Below are 10,945 nucleotides of genomic sequence, written 5' to 3' on the forward strand. Positions count from 1 at the left end.
CCCATTTTATCAAATTAAATTAAAAAGTATTTTTTAAATTTTAGTGTACTTGCCTTATGTACTGACACAGTGCATGGATGAAATGTAGAATTTTGTATGTTGAACATGCAGTGCAGTGTACTTCAAGCAGATGTCTAATACTCAAGGACACTCGTGTGTGTTTAATCAGAAAGATACTATGTTCGTGTTAAAGAGCCTGTTTCAGTGGTTTTTCCTTGTTCTCATTAAATTGTATCTTAATGGAAGTATTCATATACTGGAATCTCTGCAGTAAGCTAAGCTGCTATCAAACTAGTGCAGTGATTCTTATGTAATGAGTTGTCATGACAATGGATTCTAAGAATGGCTCCAGGTAAATAACCTTTTTAATGAGTAGAGGCAGAAGCAAGGCACAAGCTCACTGAATGCTGTGTTGGTTCTGATTTAATCTCTTCTACATTTAACCTACTAACAGCGCATATTTACTAATATCTGGACACGGTGCCATTACAATACTTCTGCATGTAATTTTTAAGTATTTAGCTCAATAAGAAATTTCTTTTAATGATTCATCAATTTTTTTTTATTGGTGTCCACAGAGCTAGAATCTCTGTGACGCAAAAAGAGGGAAACCATGCTAATGTAGTGCATGCATGTCTTGCACATTTAAGGGTTTATTGACTGGAAAGAGTCAGCCAAGAGTTTTGTATCTTAAAAGCTGTTTTTTTTTCTTTTCTTTTTTTTTTTTTTTTACATGTGTTTGCTTTTTTTATGGGACTATAAAAGAAATCGTGTTCTAATGTGTCTGTATGTGTACTGACCCCTACAGCCCTCCTGTGCACCGGAGAGATGCGAGTCTGCCCAGATCAGATGAAGAGGATGAGGTGGACAGAGATGGGGGGCAGGCGCCGAGGCAGATCAACTGCGATGGCTCGCTGGCAGAGAGCTCGTCATAATCCACAGCCTGTCAACCTTGGTTTTTCAGTGACACCAATCGCACAACAGGGACACAGTTCTTTTCTGCTAACTTTATTACTCTTTCCCAGCCAACAAGAACAGAAATGAGGCACACAAAGAATGCTTTTTGTTGAGTAGGTTAGCTTGGGCATTTCATTATCCTCATTGTGGCACACCTAATAACATCATAAAATTATTTTGCTTAAATTATGCTTCTTTTAAGTATTATTTGAAAGAATATTAAAATGAAGGACTATCAGAAGAACCTTTGTGCTGCTGCTTTATTTATAAGAGCTGCTTTTCAGGCATATTTAAGCACCCCTCTGCACTTTTCTGACTTTACAGATAGCTCTGCCAAGAGGATTTAGATAAGCCTGCTTTGGTTTTGGACTTCTTCAAGAAGGTCTGACCAACTATTAAGATTATTCTTATCTTTTTTTCCATTAATGTAGACTACTGCAGTGGGAGGAATTAACCTCTTTTTAATTATCTCACTGCCTGTTTACATATGGCTCTTGTTGCAAGTTGAGATATTCATAATTTTAAGAATGTGAGGTTGCTAATTATTGCTGACAAGAAAATTAAAAAAACAACAACAACGACAACAAAAAAACTAAAACCAAGCTGTTAGGGGTTTAAAGGTGACCTATGTTGGAAATGCTGAGAAATGGATTTAAGTTTAGATTTCAATGTGCATTGATAGTTTAAATGGATATCTACTATGTTGAATCAAATGCTTTAGATGCAACTCAGATAAAATTGAATAAAGCTACTAAGTATTTTATTGAGATGAAGTTTGCTGTATTTTTGTGCTACTTAAAGTTCAAAGGGAATGCATTTTTTTGTGTTAATATAGCATCTTTAAATAATATATCCCACAGGAGATTATTCCAGTTTTTGGATATATGATAAAATGAAGTCTGTTCTGATGTCTCCATTGCTGATTTTACTACTTTAAAAGTGTACGATGAAGATGATCTTTAGAGCATTTTGGGCAAATTGGCTTAAGCAAATAATTCCATACTTTTTTTGCTATTTCAGGGTGCCAAATATCACATGGATTATATTCTTATAAATAGTTAATGTTTGCATATGAGAAAAGTTTGGGTTGGGAATGTAAAAGCAGCCCTTAGAATCATATTTTTTTTCTTTTATATTGAGGCTCTTTCTCAAAGCTGTCATGTTGAATGTAATTTAAAGGATCATTATAGCCATATGTTAAAATATCAGCAGCAGGATTTGAAAGATTCTTCCTTGTGTTGGACTTTTTTCATTCAAAGTACTGCCAAAATACCTTTAATTAAAACCACTCTGCTCATAAAATTTAATACTTGTATGTAATTTCAGATGCACAGAGGTATGAATTGATTTCTTATTGGCATTTTTTTTCTTTTCAGGCACATATGAAAATAACTGAATACTTCTTTATTTAACTTTGATAATGATATCCTTAGATAGTGTGATGTAATGGATTTTAATGTATGGGCTTTCTGCTCATGCAAAGAAAAGCTTGAAGTGTCTGTCTTACTATTAGCATATTATTTTCTCAGTTTTCTTCTTCAGACATGAATATTAATGTGGAACACAGGAAACTTTGATGTCAGTTTTTCAGAATAGACTTGTTAAATGAAGAAGAAGAAGAAGGAAAAAAAACCCTACATTTCATTGCCTCCAAGTTGGAGTAACTGACTTTACCAGATAATACTTCAAAACTTTGCACTTCATCGTATCTTTTTAAAAGGCTTGTCTATTTTCATTATTGAACAGATTGCCACATGTTATATGCGTGATCTCAGAGGGATTTTTTTTTTTTTGCAAATAAATTCTGCTGTTTACAAAAATCTGTGTTGGCTCACTATAATTGCATAGAGGTATAATTTGGATTCACATTAGTTTGAAATTCACCACTATCAGAAAACAGTTTGAGAAATGGTTACAAAGCAAGGAGGACAGTTTTAGTTTAAGAAAAAAAAAATCTGTCTGATTAATTTTAGCTCATCTACTGCATGGAAGTGTCTCATCATACCCATCCAGTTTCCCCAGGAGAGCACAGAGGAAACAAGCAATTCATAGAAATGATTAATTCCGAGTAGATGGGGAGGCAGACTGAATGTTGCTCACACTACCATTCGGGCTGTTAATTTGACTGCTGCACATCTACACAGTTCAAAACCAAGCCTTGGGCAAATTCAGGAAGATCAAAAACCTGAGTGCAAGCATAGTCTTCCTTCCACATCAATCTTTATTCTACATAGGCAAAGCTTACCTAGATTCAAAGGGATTGATGGGTTTTAGATTACCACCTTGGTTGACATTCACACACAGTGTGTTTTTGCTTTAAAGAATCCCCCTATTTATCCAACCAATCTGTAATCCTCGCTCCTATACACAACCTGTTCTGCTGCATCACTCTGTGCCAGGGAGCTTTTGCTGTAATTTCACTTCACTTGCGTGCACCCTCCGGATGGCTGCATGTTTCTGCTTAAAGGCTTTCCATTGAGTGACAGATTAAATTCTGCTCCCGATTTTACTTATTTTGGCTCTAACACTGTTTCACAAGCCACTGGAGCAGGAAGTCATTAGCTCAACAAAGCCAAGCAAGTCTGTGTTTACGGTGCCACCCGCCCTGTTATTTAAACAGAGCGGTTAGGCCACAGACATTTGCTGCGCTGGAAGTCTAAAGCTGCACCTCCATGGACAAGAGTGCCCCATACAATTATATAGAATGCCAGGCTTTTCATTTAGCTTATTAAGTAGAACATCTGAATATTTGTGTTTTCTAGTAACCTTTAAGCATCGCCTTGGATGAATTTCTCTCAAAATATTCACGGTACCTTCTCGCCTCCCCCAGCAAGATTATGTGCCAGCATGGACAAAGATGCACCTTTTCAAAATGACAAAGCTGATGGAGAGCAGCCAGACACGGTCACAACCGACTCTTAAATAACACTGTGTGCCAGCATCGGCATAAGCAGCTGTGTTCTCAGAGCGTCTTCACATTTTGACCTTGGTTGGAGGCCATCCTGCCAGGCTGTAAGATATGTGGGGGTGCAGTTAGACGGGAGAACATATTTATCAGGCATCATCCTCAACTATTAGTGCTTCCAGTTTCCTGCTGTATGCCTGCTGTCAATAAAGCACTGATTGGAGGCACTGGGACATTGCCTGCAGGGACCAGGTGAGGAGGCTGCATTCATTTGCAATTCTAAGATGAAAAGAAGCAGCAGAGTGTGCTGCTTGGGCGCCTCTCTTTGTTTGCACATATCATTTCCACTCTAATGAACACGGCGCAGTAGTGGGGCCTCAAGGCTCAAAGGTAGGTGCAAACATTGTTTACATTTTGCATAGGTCTTCTGTGGGCCTGGGGGACCATTAAAGGATTTTTTTCTTCCTGTGTGGGACTTCCCAAAAAAAAAAAAAAAAGGCAATGGGGAATCTGTGATTTATTTTGTTTCATGCCCCTCTAATACCTAAGCACGGTTTAAAGCCCCCAAACAAATTGTGGGAATCCTTGGAGTGTTAAAAAAAATGTCGCAGCGTCTACCACCAATTTCAATGTCGGATTTCTCCCTCTCTATCTCCACTCCACACTATGCAGGTGGCCAAAGCCTCCCACTGTGCTCAGAACTGTTCAGTGCTTAGTGTCTCTGCCAAAGGAGAGTTGCTACCCCTGCCACTGATGTACGTGTGTGTGTGTCTGGGTGAGAGGGAAATGAAGTCTTAGGATGTAGTCTACAGCAGTCCACTACATTTAAGGGATTTGAAAATGCAAAATGGTCATTTTCTCTTTCTCCACAGCATTTCTCTGTGGTAAAAATGTTAGCAGAGTGTGCTGCTTCACCAACGCTTTGAGCTCTCGGTTCTTCACAGTGATGGGATTTCCTTTGTTTCCTTTCACCTTCTGCTGCAATTATATTTTTTAGTTCTGCAAGCCTCAGAGACAGATCCAGGGTTGTCCTTAAATCCAAGTGTTAGACGAACAAATACCCACATGGTCGTCTCTTATTTCTTATCTGACTGAGGTTTGCGCATTTTATTTTGCATGTCTTTCTAAAATGATTTGTATACGCAACACCTACTGTGAACTTCATTTAATGAAAATCTGTTTCAATCATAAGGCACCAAATCACAGCCACAGTCGCCTCAAGATGCCTTATATAGTATGAGCCAACAATAATAGAATTCAGTGAAAGCTGATAAAATCAAAACATACAAAAACTTAATCAAATACACTCCCCCTCTAATCCGAATCTCTATTTCATAGGTCATAGAGATTGACAGGCCAAACACATTATTTGACTCCTGCTTTAATCTTAATGCTTCCTCATATATACCATCCACAGTCTGACCTCTAAAACTAAGCTTTTTATTTCATCATATCCTGAGTGGAGCAAGCATTTGAATATAATCTTCTACACCGTTTTTTAAAATTTTTTTAAATCATGTGTTTGGTTTTGTGCAACGGCGACAGTAATTTAAATGTCCTGAATCTCTTTCCTCATTTGCTCATTTCTATTGTGAAAAAGCAACTCGATCAACCATATTAATTGTGGCCAAACAGATGGGAGGGCTGACATGGGCGAGGATGGTGACAGAGATGTGCGTAGGAGGCTGCTGGTGTAGCTGTGCTGCTTTCTTACACTGATAAATGCAGTGATAGATTACTAAGTAGCCCTTGAACTCTCTGGGAGGGGCGTTCACTGCTGCCATTGGTGTACATGTACTACAGGCTGTCAGTGTTAATGGGAGGGAGGTGTGAAACCACAATGCTAAATTCCAATTTCCCCATCTCTACATTTGCGAACAGGGGCCTGTTTCTGATAATCCCTACATTTTAGATCCCACTTCCAGCCATTGGGGGTGTGTGGCATGTTGTTTCCTGAGAGCTGCTGCCAAGCTTTCCCTTCATGGTCAACACATTGCACAGAAGCTCGTCCCCGTCCTGAAGACGCCTCAATTGACCATCACTAAATTTCTCTAAACACTGTCTTTGAAATCTCCTGCACTGCAAGAATTTTTTTTTTCTTTTCCTCCATGAAAAACGTAAAACTATTTTATCTTTTGGAGTGCTGGGTTTTTTAACTACAAAGGAAATGTGAAAATACATTGTGTTGACTTTACCAGACACTTAAATATATTCTTCAGCTATGTCTTTGCGTGAGTCATTGCACTGAGAGATAAAATGTTCTCTACTTGGTGCCAGCACTTGACAGCTTGGTGGTCTTTACCACCAAACTCACGAGCACTGCAGCTATAAACTGATAGATAGCAGGAATTAACTATGCATCTAATTACAGACTTTATAAGCATAACTCAGTGAGCAGATGGAAGTCACTGGTGTGTTTGGAGTCACTTTATCCAAACCCCAGGAGAGTACACTGCATCATATCCAGAGGAACATATTCCTCTTCGAAGTGAGATTTATTTAAACTAATACAAAAGCCTAGTGGCCATTTGGCTTTGGACTGGTACTGTGTCATTGAGGCCTGGCATGAGCAGAGAAAATGTGCACAGCTTTGCTGGAGTGTATACAAGATCTAGTTGGTTGTCATAGCACATATGTATATCGCTGTTGCCAGGTGGTGGATACATCTTAACCCATCGTGAACTGTACAGTAAATGCTACAGTCACAATCAGCTATAAGTGGGCTAAATGTTTCTCACAAGGAACTTGTATGCTCTGAAAAACAGAGTTAAATGACATTTTCCATTAGGTAAACAAGACTAACAGTCACTGAATAAAGGCGCTAATAAACTAAAATTAACTATTTGCACACTTTGCTTTCCATGACTCGCATTTCACATTTGCAATTACTTGTCAAATGTTTTAAAATGTAATTTTTTTTTTTTAACTCTCAGGATGTCTGATGTTTGCACTGATATTTTTCAGAGCTTTGGCTTTTCATTTCTGCAGTAATTGAAAGGAGGACACTTTCACTCAAACCCAATCCCTGAATCTGAAGACGTGATTTTATTTTCCATTTCATTATAACCCTGGAGAAACTGGGGGAGGCAATTTGTGGCCACAGCTGATTGGGAGATCTTAAACTGTTATTCAAAGATGAGAACCAATCAACATCCGCCGGTGAGGTATTTAATGGAGATAAGGTTCTGAATAGAAATTGGAAAATGCATAAAGTGGCAAAGTGGTGCCTGGAACATATCCTGAGATTGACAGGCAGACATTGAATGAGTTGGGCAGGATACTAATGTCTGTCCTGTCATTTGGCCTTCCCTTTTAGCAGGCTCCATCTCACTGTCCGTGTGGGACTAAGTCTGAGTGACAAGCCACTGACATTTACAATCTCTGGGCCTCAAAGTGTGGGCAAGCATGCCCGTGCTGAAATGTGATCACACTGGATGGTCATAGTCATTAGTGAATCATGTTATGGCCCTGCATAGACTGTTATTACGCCCCTCCCCAGTTGATGGCGTTTTTTCTCTAAACTCTAATGCAGCTTTTGGTGTTTAATTATATTACTTTTTAGTACAAGGTCATCACAGAGCACTACCTTTGGGTGAGATAAAGATTAAATAAAATACAAAAGGACACTTGCATATTTCATGATTGGCTGTTAGCTGTTCACAAGTTCAAATAAATAATTTAATCATGTAATGAAAACATGGCACTGACATAACTAAACTCAAAGATATTCTCAGAATATCTACCTATTACATTTAGCACTCATAAAACCTTAGAGACGCAGTGATGAAAGGGAACCATACTGTGCCTAAGCTACATTTTTTTAAGCATTTCGGTTGTGTGAGAATATTGTCCTTGTGTCTCTGTGCAGTAGCTAAGTAATGACAAAGTCAGCAATGTTGCTAGGAGACTTAATGTCCAGACAAATGGTAGACTAATAGTCACTGAATTATTCAGTATCAGCACAGGAGGTGAGGCAGTTAAGAAAAGTTATATCAGTGTGGAAGGTCTATTTTCTTCCTGAGACCTTTGCAAACGTACAAATGGACTTCATCACTGGAACTTCAGGTGGATCCGTTTATGTATATTTCCTCACCTTCATCCTCTGCAGTGCTCATACAGGGGCGTGCAAAGTGAAGTACCTCTCTCGCTCTTTCTCTTCTTCTGCAAGCCACTGCTCAAGCTATACTGTACAGTATGGATCCATCCCATTCCACTAGCACAAATTAATCTACACTAGCTGTCCACCTGAAACAGACCCCGTATGTACAGTACAAGGACACCTTCATTTATTTCACTTCTTCCTGCCAGGGGAAATCTACGAACGTGATTCAGAGCTCCTGTGCCGTTGTTCTGGCTAAACAATACATTTCAATGAGATGCAAGCTCTCAGCAACAATGTGAATATAAATCAGTAAATCGTTGCACACCTCCTTTTGAGTCTTAGGCAGGTAATGTGTGTGTGTGTGTGGTTTAGATTGCATTGGTTGTATTGGTTGTGAGGCATGCTTGTAGCAGTTTCTATAACTAGAACTAAAAGGAAATTGCTTGTAGCATTTTTCAGCAAAATACCAAATTACACACGGGTTGAAAAATATAGCTCATGGGCTTCTTTGAAGTTCAGATGTAATAAGGTTCAGGCAGTTTCTGGTGAAGGTGAAAGGACAGCATATTTGCTAGACAGACAGAACCAGGTGGTATAGCATTCAGCATGGCATGCCATAAACACAGCAAAATCACATGATTGTCGCCCTACGCTGTGCGTGTGCATACTCAAAAACAGCAGCCCTGGGATTCAGTCATTTCTAAACACAATATATGTAACTATTTTTTCAATGACTGTGTGCAATATAAGAGCAAAATACATTAACTGTCGTATAATGATACATTTATGAAGTATTTTAATCCAGCACTCAATGTTGCGTCATTTGAAGGACTTTCTTTGCAAGCTCCTTTGACTAACTAAATCCTACGTTTATTCTCGCAGTCTATTGTGCACTCACAGACTATTTTACACTTTACTGACACCAGCTTGGATGTTCTGCTTTTTTCAGAACTGCCTTAATTTTTCATGGCATAGATTCAACGAGGCGCTGGAAACATTGCTCAGAAATTTTGCTCCGCACTGATAGCACATGATAGCATCGCACAGTTGCTGCAGATTTGGCAGCTGAATATCCATGATGTATGATGAATGATGAATCTCCTATTCCACCACATCCCAAAAGTGCCCTATTGGGTTGAGATCTGGTGACTGTGGAGGCCATTTGAGTTCAAGATGATCTGAGCTTTGTGACATGGTTTGTTATCCTGTTAGAAGCAGACATCAGAAGATGAGCACACTGTGGTCATAAAGGGATGCAAATGGCCACCAGCAATACTCGGGAAGGCTGTAGTGTTTAAACAATGCTCAGCTGGTATGAAGGGACCCAGAGTGCGCCAAGAAAATATCCTGCCATCATTACAACACCATCAGCAGCCAGAACCATTGATATAAGGCAGGTTGGATCCATGTTTTCATGTTGTTTTATCTTTTTCTGAAAATTCTCTTCATACCCTAGAAAAGTTTGTGCAGGAAAATCCCAGTAGAAGAGCAACCTCTGAAAGATTTAGACCAAGAAGTTGAACATGTGTACTTAATAAAGTGGCTGGTGAGTGCAGAAGGAAGCTTTGGCATCATATGTGGTGCAAAGGTTATTTTGATTTTCTTTTTCAATGAATGGGTTATTTTTTTTAAACTACAAGGCAGTTTCTTTTCACAATGCATTTTGAAATCTTTCCACTGCATAGCATTGGGAACAAATACTTACATTTTGTGTTCTCTGCTACACTGTGTTTAATATGGACTTCAGCTTAGGAAAAGATTTTGTCTTTCCTTGAACTTTTTACAGGGTTGTGTTGTGTTTACGCTCTGTTTACATCTCTGTTTTTGTTCACAGCTTGTTGGCCTTTGTACTTGTTAAATAACTAAAAAATTACTTCACAAAATATTAATCTAATTTCTTCAAAGAAAAACAAAACCCAAAACCTTGAACACCTTCAGTCTTGGTGTAGGAAAACCAGGCTTTCAATGTAATGCTGTATCAGAATCTGCTTTTACTCTTGAACACATTTCCATTCATCCAGAAACTCTCCAGTTCCTGCAGAACCCGGCTGCACTTCTGTTACCACTGCCAGATTCCTCCTGATTGCACCATAAAAAGACAATTTGCAATGCTGGGCTCAGTCTGCACACTGTGCCAATGGATCATTGCTAGGGACGCTATTCACTATTCAGCTAGGTTTTCCCTCCTTTTCTCACAACTGCAATACCAATATGTTTGCATCTGATAGAGAGAAAATATATACCACCCCTTGTGTGTAAATGTATTATATAAGACACACCAATATCACCAGGCTTATGCAGTTTGCATTCTATTTTAATATCAAGCTCCTCTGCTGTTACATAGAATGTAATAATTGAATACAAATAATCTAAATGAAATATCTGTGATAATATTTTACCTCCTGATTTACCCTCCATCCTGTGTCTAGTCTGTGAGACTCATATAGTGTATATTTAGAGTCCTCTGTCACCATCTCGTCCCTTAAGGGCAGACGGCTGAAGCAAATCTCAAAGTGGCCGCTTCGCATCGAGCAGTTCGGGTGATGGATGGCCTCCTGTGTGATGTATAGCTGTTACTTTCTTCCCCACAGGCCTCCATGGGTTGAATTTGGTCAAGTAACCTCTGCTTCCTGTGTATCCTAGCTCATCCCTGGAGTCCCAGTCTGCGGCCTGGGTGTAAATATGATCCATGGGGCTACATGGCAGACGATGAGCGATGTACCTTATTGTCTTCAGGACAGAAATCAGATGCTCTTAGGTTTCTTCCAGCCCTCTTCACAATGCGGCATACTCACTTGGTAGAGCTGGAGTTTATTCACTCTCTCTATACATTTTTTCTGTTGTTTGTGGTGATTACTAAGTGTCCAGCAACAATTGAGGGTTTTTAAAGAAATAACTAAAGGTCCTTATTATGGCGTGGCTTAATTTTGCCTCTTTACATTTCTATTTTTTGCTCATATGGTCATGTGCATGATGGATGT

General features: G+C 39.1%; 1 protein-coding gene across 5 annotated transcripts in view; it reads left to right on the top strand.

The window, feature by feature from the left end:
- LOC102794923 (unconventional myosin-XVIIIa-like) overlaps positions 1-907 on the top strand; it is a 57,154-nt gene extending 56,247 nt beyond the window's left edge. For all 5 annotated transcript variants that reach the window (XM_087847162.1, XM_006799508.3, XM_087847163.1 and 2 more), the window contains one exon: positions 809-907. The gene's annotated coding sequence lies outside the window, so the exon portion shown is untranslated. The remainder of the gene's footprint in view (positions 1-808) is intronic.
- The last annotated feature ends 10,038 nt before the right edge of the window (positions 908-10,945 follow it).

Source organism: Neolamprologus brichardi, chromosome 10 (assembly GCF_056152115.1).
Source record: "Neolamprologus brichardi isolate AB-2024 chromosome 10, ASM5615211v1, whole genome shotgun sequence".
NCBI classification, from domain to species: Eukaryota; Metazoa; Chordata; class Actinopteri; order Cichliformes; family Cichlidae; genus Neolamprologus; species Neolamprologus brichardi.